We start from the raw sequence: 17,330 nt of genomic DNA on the forward strand, positions 1-17,330 counted from the left end.
AAGGGAACTTCCTGCAAAAAGACCTTAAAAGTCACTTGTTTCAGAATTTCAGAGTGAAATAGGAGGTCATTGTGGCAGGGAAATGATTAAGAGGATAGAGAAGAGAGATTAATTCAGAGGAGATTTAAAAACAAGTCAGCCTTTTTGCTGCTGAATCTTTAAATCCATGGAATCCTTTAACCATATGGTGAACCTCTCACACTTCATTAATTTGGTTGCAATGCTGACCCACCAAATGCGACGGAACTAGTCCTATCGGGTTTTGTAGAATATCCCCCAGACTGTGTATTATATATGTGCTCAGATATCCCTACTCTGAGGAATGGTCACACCCCATCAAATACACACATCACACCCACACGCATGATGCACACTTTAGCATCATTGGGCTGAGCTAACATCATGCTTTTCTCATGCTCAGCCACATTGATCACCCAGGAGTAAATACAATCCATGCTGACAACATCAGTTTTTCGATTCTCCACATTTTTAGAAAAGATGCTCTGAAATTCCAGCTGACAAGCCTATTGTGCATGTTAAACATGGTGCTACCTTTTGCTATGATCACTTTCTTCCCTTTATTTAAAGAAACAGAAAAATGAGCAGAGTAAAAAGAGAGGAAGGAATTAAATGTATGTCAAATAAAAGGAGAGATAATATCTCAAGCACCACAAGAGAAATTGTGATGAAGGAACCATTCCTTGGTTTTGCTGGCATTCCAAGTCTTGTTATATCCTTTTGAAGTGCAGAAAAAACTAAAAAAAGAACAAAAAGAAATTCATCCAAAAGACAAAGGCAGTGATGTATTTTTACAATGACAAGACAATTAATGAGGTACATTTTTCTTCTGACTCTCTAATGTCACATCTTTCTGCATCTCTCAGACTGTATTCAACAGCCTTATTTCAGTTCCATTGGTTCCTTCCCAGCAAGAGTAGACTGAAAACTGCTTTATGGTGTGTAACATATAAAGCAAATTGTGGTCAAATGGAAAATAAAATGCTTTCCAAATGATGGCAGAAGGTGATGCAATTTCAGAAGTAGATCTAACCTCAAAAGGCCAAAAGGCACAATGAGGAAAATGGATGAGAAAGACAGGTGAAAATACACATAAAAATTGATCTACTAACTTGATGGAAGCAAAACTTTCATAGCTTGAAAAACAATGGGGTAAATATTGTTTGTTATGATGATACACATTCACACTTTCCTTTAAATATGTCTATAAAGACATAGAAGAACTAAATGGCAAAGAGCAAATTTGAGGAGAAACAACCTGCAGATGTTTGTTTGAATGTTTACTTTAAAAATAAGAACATATACCCTAATATACAAAGGTACAGAGTTGCACAACTAATTTGAAATGGGGAATGTAAGTGACCAAGGGACAACATATGTAACTTCCCCTATAAAAGTACTTGCAGAGGTGTTGTAGGAGGAGGCTGCCACACAGCTTCTCCATCCCCATAGGGGAAGGCTGTGACCAGAAAACCAGAGCCTCTTAAACCAGATAATGGGTCATTTTCTCCAGCCCACAACAGCAGCATTTAGGCAAAGCAACAAACTCGGCTTGGACAGAGCCATAATTGCTTCAGGTCCCTGCGTGGGCAGGAGCCCACATTATTTTTAAATTGTGCTTTTATGAAATAATCTATTCTAGTCAGTGGGCCTCTGGTCCTGAGGAGTGCTTTGCAATACATTAACGGGTGTGCTGCTGTGAGATTTGTGAATAATTTTGCAATAAAGAGCTGATCTTTAATAAATGTACATTAGTTGTAATACATACATTTCACCCATTATATAAAAATACTATTTTACATGAGAATCCAATGTGAGAATATATACCTCATGAAATGCTATTGAAAAGAAGTATCTACCTCCACTTTATTAGACATCTCCTATGAATAGACATTTGCTTAAATACACCTCATCTTAAATGAAGAAAAAAAAAAGGCATAGCCTCAATTCTCTGCACATTCTGCCACTGCTACTAGCCCATTCCCTTATTCCCACTTACCTGCAAAGCTCCTTGGACAGATATTTCCCTTTTACTGGAACTTCTTTATCCCTCCTCTTCCCTCTTCTAATTTGTCTTCCATTCCCATTTCTTAGTAATCTGTAATGTGCCCTGCATTACTGACTCAAATAGTCAATTATTTTTAATGTGAAAAAAATAATTCACTAACTTAGCAGGCATGAGAACTAATACAATGATCGCTCAGCTCTGGATCAGGCTGGAGTAGATCCCAGATGAGCTCAAGTCAAAGCTCTCAACTTCCATCCACCTTGGCTCTTTGCTGCATGATCTACTGGGCTTTCTGACTCACCTGGATGGAGTCGGTAAGGTCTTACTGCAGAAGTCCAAATTCCTGCCTGGGGGGTTGGTTAAGGAGATTGAGGCTGTATCCCTATAGAGACAGCAGAAGAGAATCAGGCATTAGTCCCCAAACCAGACTTGGGACTGCAAAGAAATATCCGTATGCCATCCAGCCTGACTGTACATAAGATAATTGAGTACAGCAGAGGAGATATTTACAGCTTCTCTAGATTTGTTCATTAGGCATCTGTTTTTCTTGTTGATCCAACCTTGAATAATCATTTCCCTGTGGGAAACTGAACTGGACAGAGAGAATGTTTTTCTTATTAATTCTCTGTTCTCCAAACACTAGGTTATGAGTCAGGGGAATTCAGGTTTTATTCTCTTCCAAGAACTTTCCTCTTTTCCACACTTCTAAACTGGCAGCAATTTTCCACAACCATTGACTTTAAAATGATCAAAATTAACACTGAGGGACTCGTGCCCTGCGTCGCTTGACTTTCCAAAGCACTGACATGCAGTGTGGATACAGTCCATCCTAAAAGTTACTCTCAGAAAATTGCTATTCTCTTCAAGAAAGTAAATATCTATGTTCATTTGACACTAAAATCCTTTAATTGACAATGCTATTCCAAATCAATTAAGAATATTATGTTTGTAACACAAGTGAAGACCTGTAAAGTAGTCCTTCATCTGTAAAAAGATTGCTGATTATGAGAACTATATTAAGAGACTTTTAGATACCATATAACTTATATGAATGTCTCAATTAATTTCCCCCATATACGTTAAGGATGCTCAAATAATTTAATTAATAGATCAAGTATAATTCATTTCAGTAAAGACAGAAAACTGATATGTGTATATTTAATTTTTTTATTATAGAAACATAGATACAGCTCAAAAATTTGCATTTTATAGTTTACTGGTAAAAATTCAATCACAATTTTGCACTGTCAACAAGATAAATTACCTAAAGTTTATATCACCTCAAACAGAATATCTGAAAGTTTTTTTGGAGGCTATATTATATTTAATTGAAAAGAACTTCCAAAATTTTGCCACTGTTAATGTATGTTCTATCATTTCTCTCTAAAATCTTCAGGAAATCCAAAGGGCTGCTATTAAAAGTAAGTTTTCTTTTTTTGAATTGTCTAAAACATGTCAGTTTGAATTAGCCTTCAGATTTTCAGGCCAAAAATATATGGAAATAAGGGTATACAGAATATGTTTTAACACATTTATGAAAAGTTTCTTTGCAGTTATAACAGAAATACCTTCAACTTTCAGACACCAAAAAATCGAACACCCTAAATAAATTAGAGGTATGATGGGCCTAGGTACTACTTAGTGAAAGAACCATCTCATCAATCAATTTTCACACCAAATTCTAAAAAGTATTCAAAAGGCTTTTGCATCTTCTAATTGCCAAACAGTATATTCATGTGGTTGAAGAAACCACCACATTTTCTAAAATAATAAAGTATTGTAATGGCTTGGAAAGTATGTTTTACTTTTCATCTCATATTTATTTTAAGTGCCCACACATAATTCTGTTACTTCTCTGAAATGCCATGTTTCATGCAATAGTTTTCAATTAATGTTGAAAAATACATGATCATTTTAATCACATTTAATGGCTTAATGATTTTTGGATTAACCATTTATTCAGTAATATAGATGGCATATGGTCCTATACAAGCAATGAACTGATATTTCTTGTGTAATTCTACCCATTAGTAATACTTAAACCAAAAATCTGGCACATATTATAGTTATAGTACACGTTTCCCTGTGATTTGATAAACAAAAAATATTAACACAATGTAAAGCTTTTTTCCTTTTCCATCAATCCTTCTAGCTTTCCACCCTCCCTCCTTCCTTCCCACCTCTTTCTCTGCCTTTTTTTTAAAAGCAGTTTAATGACTTGGGAGTTGGTAATTACAATACAGTGAGCCTAAGGGGAAAAGTACAAAATGACACTTATCACCAATGCACTCATCTTATACGGTTACAGCTATGAATATTACTAATTCATGTGTTACTAATCACTTTTCTATAGAACATAAATAAAAGCCATTAATTTGAATTTGACATATATATTCAATACATACACAATCTTAGGCAAAATAATTTTCCTAATATTTAAACTTTAAAAGATTGGAAACTAAATATCTGTGCTGATTTGTATTTTAACGTAGAACAAAAACACAACATTCAGCTAGGGAATGATAGATTTACCCTGCTGATAAATCTCTCCATGTGAACAATGTCGCCCCCTCATCATACTTACCACAGGCTAAATAATCAATGTCTTGAGAGGGTACAATATGAGAAAAATGTCAGTCACAGATTTAAGACCTTAATTTGAAAGAAATTAAGGAGAAAGCAAATCGAAAGTTGAGACTTCATCTCTGTTTTCAAATAAATGGTCTTAGTTTCTTTAATATAAATTATAGAAAAATTTATATTAGTTCATTATAAATATATTTAACCCACTCATTTTTGCAGGTTTCATGTAAAGTCCACACCTTGGTTTACGCAATGTCTGTGAGAAGAGGTCAGTAGGCTTCATCTAATTATGACATCATCCATTCAAATCCTTAGCACAATGCCTCGCTGTTCAGAGCAGAGCGTGCCTGGATATAAAATTAAGTTTCAAAACCTCGGAGATTTTTGCTACACTCATACATTCTTTAACATCTTATTTATTAGCAAACGTCAGCAAACCTGCTTTCTTATTCCTTCATGTTCTAACATGTTATACAGTTCTTCACTAGATATAGAAATCCTTTCTCTACACTGTACACAAAAACTATTACAAACTGTTAGTACAGTACAGATTCCAGGAAAAATGAAGAGATTGTTGGCGACCAATATGCCACATAAGGAAACACGTATTATTAACCAGACACTCTTCTACTTCCTATTGTAGGGGATGTATGCACAATGTCATCCCTAGAAAAATGGAAATGACAGCAGTTTTCCCTGCACTATCCAGCCCAACGATTTCAAATTTGTTTCCGGTGATTGAACAGTCTCCAAAGCATGGTGAAGAGAATTTCCATTCTTGGGCACTGACTCTCCTCCATCCAACTGGGTTGCCTGCTGTCCTGGGTTCAGGTTAAGGGACAGGTCCAGCCCCTGCCTCTCCTGCTGCTGCTTCCACACTATCCGCTGGTCAGATTCCCTGGAGGCCAGAAGGAGGCCAAAGCCCCGGCCGCCCTGCCTCCTTCGAGGCCCTGCCTTGCTGCCCTGGTGCTCCCCTGGCTCAGACATCTCTGCAGAGCCACGTGGGTGCCTCCTCCCCCAGTTCCTCTCAGGCAGCTGCAGTGGCTGCAACCCCTCGGATTGGGAGCAAATATAAAACTTTTCAGCAATAATTTTCCATTCTCCATGCCTCAGTTTCTTAGTAAACTGTAATCTACTATTTTTTTCTCTATGAGTTTGCTTACTCTAAGCATTTCACATCAACAGTCATAAAACATTTCTCCTTTTTATCTGTATTGTTTGAGCCACCATGAGGTCTTTAAGGTTTATGCATACAGGAGAACGTCACAGATCTTCATTCCTTTTTATTTCCAAGCAATGTTATTGTGAAATTCACGCACCGGAAATGTACCCATTTTAAAATGAACGCTTCCATGACATTTAGTACATTCACAATCTTGTTCAAACACTTCATTTATACACTCCCAAACATCCTTTTCATGGAAGGAACTCCTAGACCCATTAAGCATTCACTCCCCACTTCCTCTTCTCCCCAGACCTGATAACTACCAATCTGCATTTTGACTCCATGGATTTGATGATTCTTAATACTTCATATAAAAAGAATAATATACTATCTAACCCTTTGTGCCTGGCTTCCTTCACTTAGCATAGTGTGCCCAGGAGTCATCAACTTTCTAGCACTTTTCAGTACTTCATCCCTAATGACTACTGATACTGAGCATCTTTCATGTGCATATTGGCCATTTGTCTATCTTCTTTGGAAAAATATTTACTCGAGTCCTTTGACCATTTTTAAATTGCATCATTTGTCTTCTGTTGAGTTCTAAGTGTTTTATGTCTTATCTGGATATTAAACCCTTATCAATTATGTTTTCCAAATGAATTTCTTCTTAAAAGTACATTCAAATGTATGTAAATAAATGTTTGAGTATGAATTTTATATTTATCTTCTGAATTGATGAGATGTACACCTCTTTGGAAACTCATTTATAAAGATGCATTCTGAAGTTATGAGAATGAAATTAACTCCAAGATTCCCCCTCTTCATCTGTGTCATTTTACATGAGTCATATCTAATTCCCTAAATTTTCCTAGTTATCCCATTGTGTATTTCCTTATTTGAAAAACATATATCATGCATCTTTGTAGCTGCAATGTCTACTAATGATGATGGTATGACATTCATTTTGAGGTACTATTTGTTGAATTGAAAGGCAAATGGACTGGAATGGTAAATATACAGTTGTGTCTGGACATGAAAACAAATTTATTGAATGAGGGAAAGCCTATCACCTGGAAAAGTTCTTCAAAATCATTGATGAAAAATGAGAACACAGCCTATTGTTAACACCATTTAAGCCTTCTATACTTATTATCTCATTTAATTTTTTGTAACTTTGATGCGGTTAGTATCATTTTTCCTTTGTTACAGTTGAGGAACTAAGGACATTCAGAAACCAGGTAACTAGCACAAAAGTCACCAAGATAGTGAAGGGGCAGAGGAAGGATTCAAATCAAGCCTGTCTAAAGTGAGGACACTCCCTTAGGCATCATCTTGCATTACACTAGTAGAGCATGATAGTAGTAATTGTTAACCCTCGAAGAGTCCAGGAGTTGTTTCAATATAAACTCCTACTTCTGGACAGATCCTCCCCAAATAAGGACTGTTTGGTCTCTGGTTCATGCAACCCCAAAAGCAAACAGTTTTCATTTTTTTACCATTTTTTACCATTTTTTACCATTTTACCATTTCTTCGCCACCTCTGAGGATTTGTAATATACTTGTCAAAGTAATTATTGAATCCTCTGAGGATTTGTAATATACTTGTCAAAGTAATTATTGAATAATTAGATTGCCTGAATATTTTAATTTCACTTCCATTGTTTGTTAATGAAGCTGAGCATATTTTTACATTTATAAGTTATTTACAGTTTTGCTGCCTGAATCATTGGTTTACATCCTTTGATTCTTTAAAATTTTAGTACATTTTATTCTTTACAAACTTTTTACATTTTTAGTTCACAAAGATGTAGGCTTACAGAAATATCCTTTAAGAAATGGAGCATTCCCATATACCACCCTATTGGTGACACTTTAATTTACTATGGAACCTATGTTATAATTGATTAAAGAATATTAAAATTGAGCTAATTATGGTCCATACTTTACATTAAGCATATTTCTTACATTTTTTACATGTACATTGTTAAATTATGACTATAAAATATGTTCTGAAGATTCTCCATGCCTTTTCATTTATGGAGTATTTTCTTCATATTTTTTTTACATTCAGGTCTTCATTGGCCTAAGTCTGTCATTTATGTGCTCAAATGTGTCCCTTTGCTTTACTTTCATCTCAATTTATGCTCAGAGAGTTAATCTACACTTTCTTCTATAAGTCTAATGCTATTTTTATCTTACCTCAAATTTCAATTTATGCAATTGATATTAATATATGAATTTAATTTTAATTCCTTCCATCAAATGATCAATTATAAAAGCAACATTTAAAAAAATTATTAAAGTATATCATTCATACATGAACATACATAAACAATAAGTGTATATTTAAACTTGTGAACTTGAAAAACAAACCTGCAGGGCAGCGGACTTGGCCCAGTGGTTAGGGCATCCGTCTACCACAAGCGAGGTCCGTGGTTCAAACCCCGGGCCTCCTTGACCCGTGCGGAGCTGGCCCATGCGCAGTGCCAATGTGTGCAAGGAGTGCCGTGCCACGCAGGGGTGTCCCGCGCGTAGGGGAGCCCCATGCACAAGGAGTGCGCCCCGTAAGGAGAGCCACCCAGCGCGAAAGGAAGTGCAGCCTGCCTAAGAATATCTCCACCCACACAGAGAGCTGACACAACAACAACAACAAGATGACCCAACAGAAACAGACAAAGATTCCCGTGCTGCTGACAACAACAGAAGCAGACAAAGAAACAAGACACAGTAAACAGACACAGAGAACAGACAACCGGGATGGCGGGGAGGGGAGAGAAATAAATAAATGAATAAATATTTTTTTAAAAAACCTGCAAAACATCACACAGGATTCTCATACATCAACCCACCACCTACAATTTGTATAAATTTGAAACATTTATTACAATTTATGAAAAAATATTTTCTCAATCTAAGTACTAATGATAGTGTGTACCTTACGATTGGTGTGGTTTTCCCCCAGCATACCATACCATGCACATGTAAACTATTATTAATATGGGAGAGTGGAAAAGCAGGAGGGCATGAGGTATATCAGAATGTCCTATATTATTTTTTTAAATATACTTTTATTACAGAAGTTGTGGACATAGAAAACAATAATGCACATGTGAAGAGTTCCCAGACAAGGCCCCTTGACCAACACACTATACCATGGTGGAACATTTGCCACTGATTATGAGAGAATGTCATCAAATTATTACCACCAACCATCGTTCTGAGAATGTATTTGGCACACTTTTTACATACTCTTCCATTATCAACACAATGTGTCTTTGGCATCGATGCCTGAACGTTACAGTATTGCTGTTAACCACAGCACACAGCTCATAACATTTGACGGGGTCACTTCACTTTAGGGAGCTCTAGTATTGCAAGATTCCCCTGAATGATTTCTCTATTGCTGGTTCAGGAGAGAGATTCTGGACACGCAAAAATATCTTCTGTATCTAATCTGTCTCTTCTGGTGTTGGCTCTCATTCATGAAGCTGTTCTCTTTAAGCAGAATTTCCTCTTGTCTCATTGCTTTTCTTTTCTCCCCCATAGTTAGCAATTTCTGTTCAACTCACACAACTGTTTGTTTTCTTGGTCACTCAACAAATATTTATTCAGAACACTATAAGGTAAGCATTAAAGTATGTTCTGAGCATGAAGAAAGGTTAACATAATGTGCTTGCTCTCAATTTTCTCCCAGTTTAAAGAAGCCAAACAAAAGAAGAGAAATAAACAGATCGTGCTAACGATGTATACTCAGTCCTGGTGAAGTGTAATTTTATCTGAATGAAGATTGGTCTTTCTGCTTAAAAAGTCTCCTGGGAATTTTATAGGAATAATGATGAAGCTATGAATTTTTGGGTAGTACTGGCATCTTAACAATAGGAAATTTTCCTATCCAAGACACAGGATGTCTTACCATTTCCTTACATCTTCTCTAATTTCTTGCAACAGTATTTTCTAGTTTTCATTGTGCAAGTCCTTCAACTATTTAGTTAAAATTATTCGTAGGAGTTTTGCTCTTTTAGATGCTATGGTGTATGCATTTTTAAAATACATACTTAACATTTTTGGAACTGTATAAAATACAAGAAATTTTTGCATATTAATTTCATAATTGGAGTGGATGTGGCTCAAGTGATTGAACACCTGCCTCCCACGTGGGAGATCCCAGGTTCAGTTCCCAGTGCCTCCTGAAAAAAATCAAGCAAATAAAAGAAATATAAAAAACAAGGCAGGAAATCTGATGTGGCTCAGTGGTTGAGCACTGACTTCCCACAAAGGAGGTCCTGGGTTCAATTCCTGGTTCTCCATACCTCAAAAAATAAAATCTCATATTTCTTATTTGGTTGTATTAACATATGAGCTGTAGAATTTTCTTATGGATGTTTTCTCTTGTTCTCTATAAAGGAACATAACATTACTAAAAACTGTTTTAGTTCTTACTTTCTAATTTGGATGCATTTATTTAATTTTATGGACCAATTTCCTAACTTCCAATACATTATAGAATAGCAAGAGAGAAAGAAGCCATCCTTGTCTAATTCCAGAACGTAAGAGGATGGTTTTCATTCCTTTTATTGAGGATAAACTTACCTGTGTTGTTACATCTATGATATTTACCATGCGGAGGAAGTTACTCTATTCTAAATTTTCTGAGTGGTTTTATCATGAAACAGTGTAGGAATTTGTCTTTCATAGTTTCTGGATGAATTGAAATTTCGATGTGATTTTTTTTTCTCTTTGTTGTTTTAATGTGGTGCATTACATTGATTTTCTTATGCTAAACACACTTACATACTGAGATAAATCTCACTAGGACATAGATACTTCTTTAAATATTTAGTCATATTTGATGACACAGTTTTTGACCAGTGATTTGGATCTATATATTTTTTCTCTTTATTTTTTCAGTGTTACTTTAATATGGGGTCCCCATGTACACTGCACCTCCCTCATCCCACTCCTTCCATATCAACAACCTCTTTCATCACCATGTGACAGTCACTGTATTTGGTGAATACATTTTTGAGCACTGTTACACCAGTGGATAATGGTTTCCATTATAGTTTACAGTTTCCCCCAGTCCAACCAGTGGGCCATGGTAGGACATACAATGTCCAGCAACTGTCCCTGCAGTACCACCTAGGACAACTCCAAGTCCTGAAAATGCCCCCACATCATATCTCTTCTTCCCTCTACCTACCCTCAGCAGCTACCGTGCCCTCTTTCTCCATATCAATGCTGCATTTTCTTCCATTACTAATCACGATAGTTCCATAGTAGAATATCAGTTAGTCCATTCTAATCCATACTCTATTCCTCCATTCTGTAGACCCTGGAATGGTTATGTCCACTCCGACTCTATATCAAGAGGGGGCTTAGATCCACATGGATGATGGATGCAATTCTCCTGCCTGCAGGTATAGGCATCCTTGGCCACTCTCTAAGCCAACTCAGCCTGTAAATGCATTACCTTCCCCTCCAGCATGGGACATGGCTTCCAGGAATGATCCTCCCTGGTGCCAAGTGATTTTTACCAACCACCAGCTGATTATGTAACTAGAAAAAGACCTCGAATAAAAGGATCAGCTCAGACCAGCAGAATATCTCAGCCTACATGTAGGATCATGTGTTAAAAACTGCTTTTTGACGTTGAATAAAAGTGGGAAATGGATAGGACATATGAGGTTATATGGCTATGAGTCTCCAAAAAAGAGTTGGGAGATCATCAGAGGGGTTGTGCTTACACACACCTCAGCAGGGTTCCAGAGACTGCCAAAGTAGATACAAGCCATGGTATTGTTTCTTCTGAGGAATACAGAGACCCACAGATCCTATGGTCATGGCAGATGGATTTCAGTGCCATGCCAGTTGGACCTAATTTGGAGTTTGTGTTCCTTAGTGTGATGGAGTTGAACTCACATATGATCTTTGTACTCAAGTCTGGCCAGCTAACAGGGAGGTGAAGAATGTCAACCACCACACCAGGGAGGCAAGAGTGCCTACAGCTGCAGGATCTATATTTTTTTAAGGAATTGGACCTTGGTTTTCTTTCCTTATTTCTTTATGTAACTTTGGTATCTAAATAATTTTAATATCATAGAATGAGTTTGGAAGAGATAACCTGACTGTAACTTAGAAGATTTTGAGTAGTATAATTATTTCTTCTTTGAATATTTCAAATTTCATTACAGAAACTGTCTGATCATACACTTGTATTTTGGGGGAGTTTTTTTGATGACTAATTGAGTCTCTTTACTTGTTACCCTCTGGTTGAGCTCTATTTGTTTTTAGTTAACTTAGGTAAATTGTGTATTTCTAAGAATTGGTCCATTTCTTCCAGGTTATCTAGAGATTGGCAGACAATTTACCATAGTATTCACTCATAATCTCTTTAATATCAGCAATTTCTAGCAAGGTCCCCTATTTAATTTTGTATTTTAGTGATTTCCTTCCATTCATTTTTTTTTCTTTCTCAATCTAAATAAACCTTGGCTATTTTATTGAACTTTTCCAAATATGAATTTCACTGGTTCTCTCAAATGTTTTTCCCTATTTCATTTCTTTCCATGTAAATGTTTAATATTTCCATCTTTCTGCTATATTTTATTTCAGTTGGCCCTTCATTTTTAGTTCCCGCAAATCTGTAGGTAGGCTACTGATTTGTGATGTTTTAAAATATGAGGCTTCACATCTATAAGTATCCCTGGATCTTTTAAATTCATCCCTAAACTTACCTAAGAAAATAAATTAATTTAGCCACAAAATAAATAATAAAATGGACAATGATGGGTAGTAGAGTTCAAATGACAGCTGTCAATTTGGCAGAGATGGTCCTCAGTGAAGAACTTCAGATTCTGCATTAGTGAATAGGTTTCATGGGAAAGAGAAGTCCAAAATTCTCATAAGTTGAAACTCTGGTAAGAGATTCCTGTGTAAAGCTATATCCTTGGAATAATAGCATCATTTAAAAGGGTAACAATATTATACATGCTAATTCATTACGGATATCAAGATAACTGCTTGCAATAACAGTGGTACTACATGGTGGGAAAGCCCTCTGGATGATGAATCAGTGTGCACTTTGAAATCACAGCACCTTTATATCCTTAAAAGTTGTAGGTGGAAAAATTAACATTATATGATTCTGACTTCCTAAGAGAAAATAATTTCAAATGTAAATTCACCCTTTTCCACCAAGAACTCCAAGAATTCATTCAAGAATAGATGTGACAAATTAACAGAATGCAATTTAAAAATAGATAAACACTAAGAAAACAAGTTACCATGACTGAGAGTCTGAAGAGTAGATAGTGGAAAAAAGCCTTAAGTGTATCAGAGTTTGAAATTATGCAGGCACAGAATATGATACAACACTTTTTAATGAGTTTTAGAAAATTAAAGTGTATTGCACATATATAAAATGGCAAAAAACTATTTCAATAATGAAATAAATAGAACTTCTAAAACTGAAATATACAATGAAGAAAATTTAAGATTTCTCTGTAGTTGAACTAGAAGAAATTTAGCTGCAATGGAAACGAAAGTCCTTGCAATCTGAAACAGAAATTGGAAAATAACCAAATTTATATTGGTGGACTTTCCTACATCTGACACTTTTGTATATTTCTGCTGTTACTACCAGTGACACATTCCCTCCCACGGTATTTTCTTCCCACAGTAAAACAGAACTTCGGTGATTCATTCTAGTGATTTTTTGTTCTTCTGGTGGTTTCCTCCTTGGATAGTGAATAAATACAAAATATCTTCATTCTGGAAGCTCCAGGAGATGAAACACAATGAACCACACTTAGGATGATGTATTTCAGAGCTATTAATATGTGGGTGCTTCTAATTCTTGTGAGAAGGGTGATCTGGAAGTGATGAGACATCAGAGGAGTGGCATTTGGGAAAGAAACTAGGAGGTGAAGTCCAAGGCCTCCTTATTCAATACCTTTACTCTAGAATTTGCTTCTATTGGAAACTCAGCTCTTTGCAGTGGAGGAAGGAATCATTCCTCCTATGTTTGAAATGTACTCACTTACACACTGGCTACATTATTTTGGTGGATTATAAGAGGTACATTTCTGTTCCTGGTTCTACTGTGTCTTAGTTTAAATTATGTTCCTTGGAACTAAGGGTGTTTATTCTCACTTCCCCCACTCTGGACTGTTAATCTTTAATTAACAGTGTTCATCTTCTCTAAATTTCTCATGGTACAATCCTAGTAAATAATTATTCTACTCACACAACATAATACAACTGAACAGAACAGAGCTCGCTCACAATGAGTCTTCTTCTCCATCTATATCATATAAAATTAATGCTGTACTGGCAGCAATCAAGCCTCCCACTTCTCCAGGAAATAAACTAGTGTTTATCTTTGTAACCTGGCATTTATCTCTCACTCAATTTATGGAAGTTTCTTTAGATGAATGCCATATTTTAAGGCATCACTTCAAGGTTTCCCATTTTAAAAAACATCTAAAATGAACTTTAATTTCATCAATAACAAACAATAGATTCTTAAGGAATATGTTTAGTTTTCCACGAGAGCAAATTTATATACTAATTTAGAGTAAATCATTATTGTTTCCACACATATTCAGGTCCCGGAGAAGACTAAAAATTTACTGACAAAACAAGGAACGCATTTTTTTTTGAGAGAGAAAAATAATAGCTGCAAGAATGGGAAAGTCAGAAAAGATCTAGGTGTTACATCAATTCAAGGAAGATATAAGAGATTTGAAACACTCTCTAATACTTGCTAATGAAACGTGCTTAAAAAATTTTCCTCTTTAAAAATTTTTTTGTGTAATCCCATATTTGTAGGTCTACATAAAAACCTGAAGTTATCTCCTAATATCTGGGTTTAATAGTTGAAAAAGTTATTGTAAGAAATGGGGAAAACATGCACCTTGCTTTTATGATCTGTAAATATGAACTAGTATTATAGGACATGCTTAGAGAAATTTCCAGAAAATATTCTTTATTAGGAAAATAAGTTTTAAGGGGTAACCATAGATCACTGGGAGAATAATAGTAATTATTGAGATCATCAGTGTTTGAAAGATCAAAGATAGTGTTGTTGATTACAATCTTACTTAACTTATGATTTGGAATGTGCAGGACGAAGGGCATATCAGAGATATACTGTGGATTATTGTAAACCAATCAGATGATTTCTCCAATTCAGGCTATGAACTTTTTTTGGAGCCAATGAATAAAAACCCTGTTAGGTGATACACAGCCTTTTATAAAAGAGTTTATTTTTCACCAAAACCATAAACACCAGGAATTTCTTTCATCTGGCACTGACTGCAGTACACCTTCATCCTTCCAACACCTGCTATATATATATATATATATATATATATATATATATATATATATATATATATATATATATAATTACATGTATGGAAACTTTCACTACTGAAAATCTAGGTAGTTGTTTCTGACTTCAATACTGATTCCAGGGAATAAAATAAGAAAGATCACATGATGTATAATAATAAAAAAGAAACAGGTATTCTTCATAAAAAAATTACAGAATTAGAGTTCTGATATGAGTCAAATAACAGATTATCTCTCTATTCAGTTACAAAGATTTTATATTTATATCTCCCAGTTTTTGGCCTCTATTAATCATGAGCAATTTTCTAAATTTGGGAAAAGAATTCTTTTATAGAGAGAATGTTTCTCAGCTTTTTAAAGGCCTGCTGTATGTCCTTGTTTCTAAGACTGTAGATAAAGGGGTTCAGCATAGGAATAACCACCATGTACATCACTGAGGCTATTGCATTTGTCCTTGAGTTGTGGGAAGCAGTAGAGCTAAGATACACTCCAAGACATGTACCATAAAACAAGGTCACTACTGAGAGGTGAGACCCACAAGTAGAAAATGCTTTTTGCTTGCCCTCAGTTGTTGACATTCTCAAAATGGAGGATATAATCTTATAGTAAGAGAAAAGGATCCCAGTGAGTGGAATAAATCCCAGAAGTCCAGATGCAAAATATATCACTAAGTCATTTAGGAAGGTGTCAGAACAAGCAAGTCGGATTACCTGATTAAGTTCACAGAAAAAGTGGGGGATTTCCAACTTTGTACAAAAAGACAACCGCAAAACCATTAAACATTGTAAAAGGGAAAACAAAATACTCGATAACCAGGATGCCAGTAGCAGGAGGCCACAGAGCCGGGGGTTCATGATGACCATATAGTGCAGGGGGTGACAGATGGCCACGAAGCGGTCATAGGCCATCACAGTCAAGAGGGCGTTATCTATTTGTCCAAAAAGTATGTACAAAATATCTGGCTGAGGCAGCTTTCAAAAGTTATGATTTTTCTTTCTGTCTGGATGTTCAACAGCATCTTTGGGACAGTGGTGGAGGTGAAACAGATATCTGTAAAAGACAGGTTAGAGAGGAAGAAGTACATGGGTGTGTGGAGGTGGGAGTCTGAGATGATGGCCAGGATGATGAGCAGGTTCCCTGTGAAGGTGACTAGGTACATCAACAGGAACAGTCCAAAGAGGAGGGGCTGCACTCCCGTATCTTCTGACAGCCCTAGAAGTACAAATTCTAAGACACATGTTTGGTTTTCTGTTTCCATGTAGATGATGGAATTCCTGGAAGAGATATCAGAATAATGCAAATTTAGCCACAAACAGAAATTATAAAATTTTAATAAATGTAATGATTTGTTTTGTAAGCCAATTAAGATTATATTTTTATAGAGTTTTTAAAGATTTAATTTCCTTATTTAAGAATGTCAGGGAAATCAAATGCCCCTGCTTCTCCTTGAAAATTTTGTTGACTAACTATACTTGTCCATAACGGAAAAAACTATGCCCAAGCAATATTTTCCCCTACAAATTCTCTCAGACTTTATTTTCAGAAACAAACCGAATGACCAGTCTTTTTGTACCTTGAGAAAAAAGCAGTGAAGAATAAGAACAAAGTTGTAAGAACCATATGACTTAATTGCAACACTTAATGTAGAAACACATTAATTAAACACATTAATTAATTAAAGAATTAGATAGAATAAAACACCCATACGAATGTGTTTCGTGAATGTTTCACAGAAGACAAGGGCAATTTGATGTAGACAGTATGGTCTTCTCAACAAATGGTACTAAAACGATAGGATATACTCATGCCAAACAAAAAGGAACTTAAGCACAAGTTGTAAAAATTTCATAAATATTAAATCGAAGTGAATCATAACCACTTAAAAATAAAATGAATGGTAAAACTTCTAGAATAAACATAGAGAATGTTTAGGGTCCCAGGGTGTGGAAATGAGTGTTTGGATAAAGCACCCAAAACATGATCGATGAGAAAATAAAATTTATAAGTTGTTTTTGTTCAAATGTAAAACTTCTGCTCTTTGCAAGATATTCATAAGGGATTGAAAATAAAATCTACAGATTTGGGAAAAATATTTACAAAACACGTCAGGTAATGATTTACATCCAAATATACAAAGAAGCCTTAACACCCCAAAATAAGAAAGCAAATGAAGAATTAAAAAAATGTTCAAAATATCTGAAC

General features: G+C 35.5%; 1 pseudogene; it reads right to left on the reverse strand.

Annotated features, from left to right (window-relative positions):
* Positions 1–15,433: 15,433 nt before the first annotated feature.
* LOC131276748 (olfactory receptor 7A10-like) lies at positions 15,434–16,386 on the reverse strand (annotated as a pseudogene).
* Between the last annotated feature and the right edge of the window lie 944 nt (positions 16,387–17,330).

The sequence above is a fragment of the Dasypus novemcinctus genome, chromosome 30 (assembly GCF_030445035.2).
Source record: "Dasypus novemcinctus isolate mDasNov1 chromosome 30, mDasNov1.1.hap2, whole genome shotgun sequence".
Taxonomy (NCBI): domain Eukaryota; kingdom Metazoa; phylum Chordata; class Mammalia; order Cingulata; family Dasypodidae; genus Dasypus; species Dasypus novemcinctus.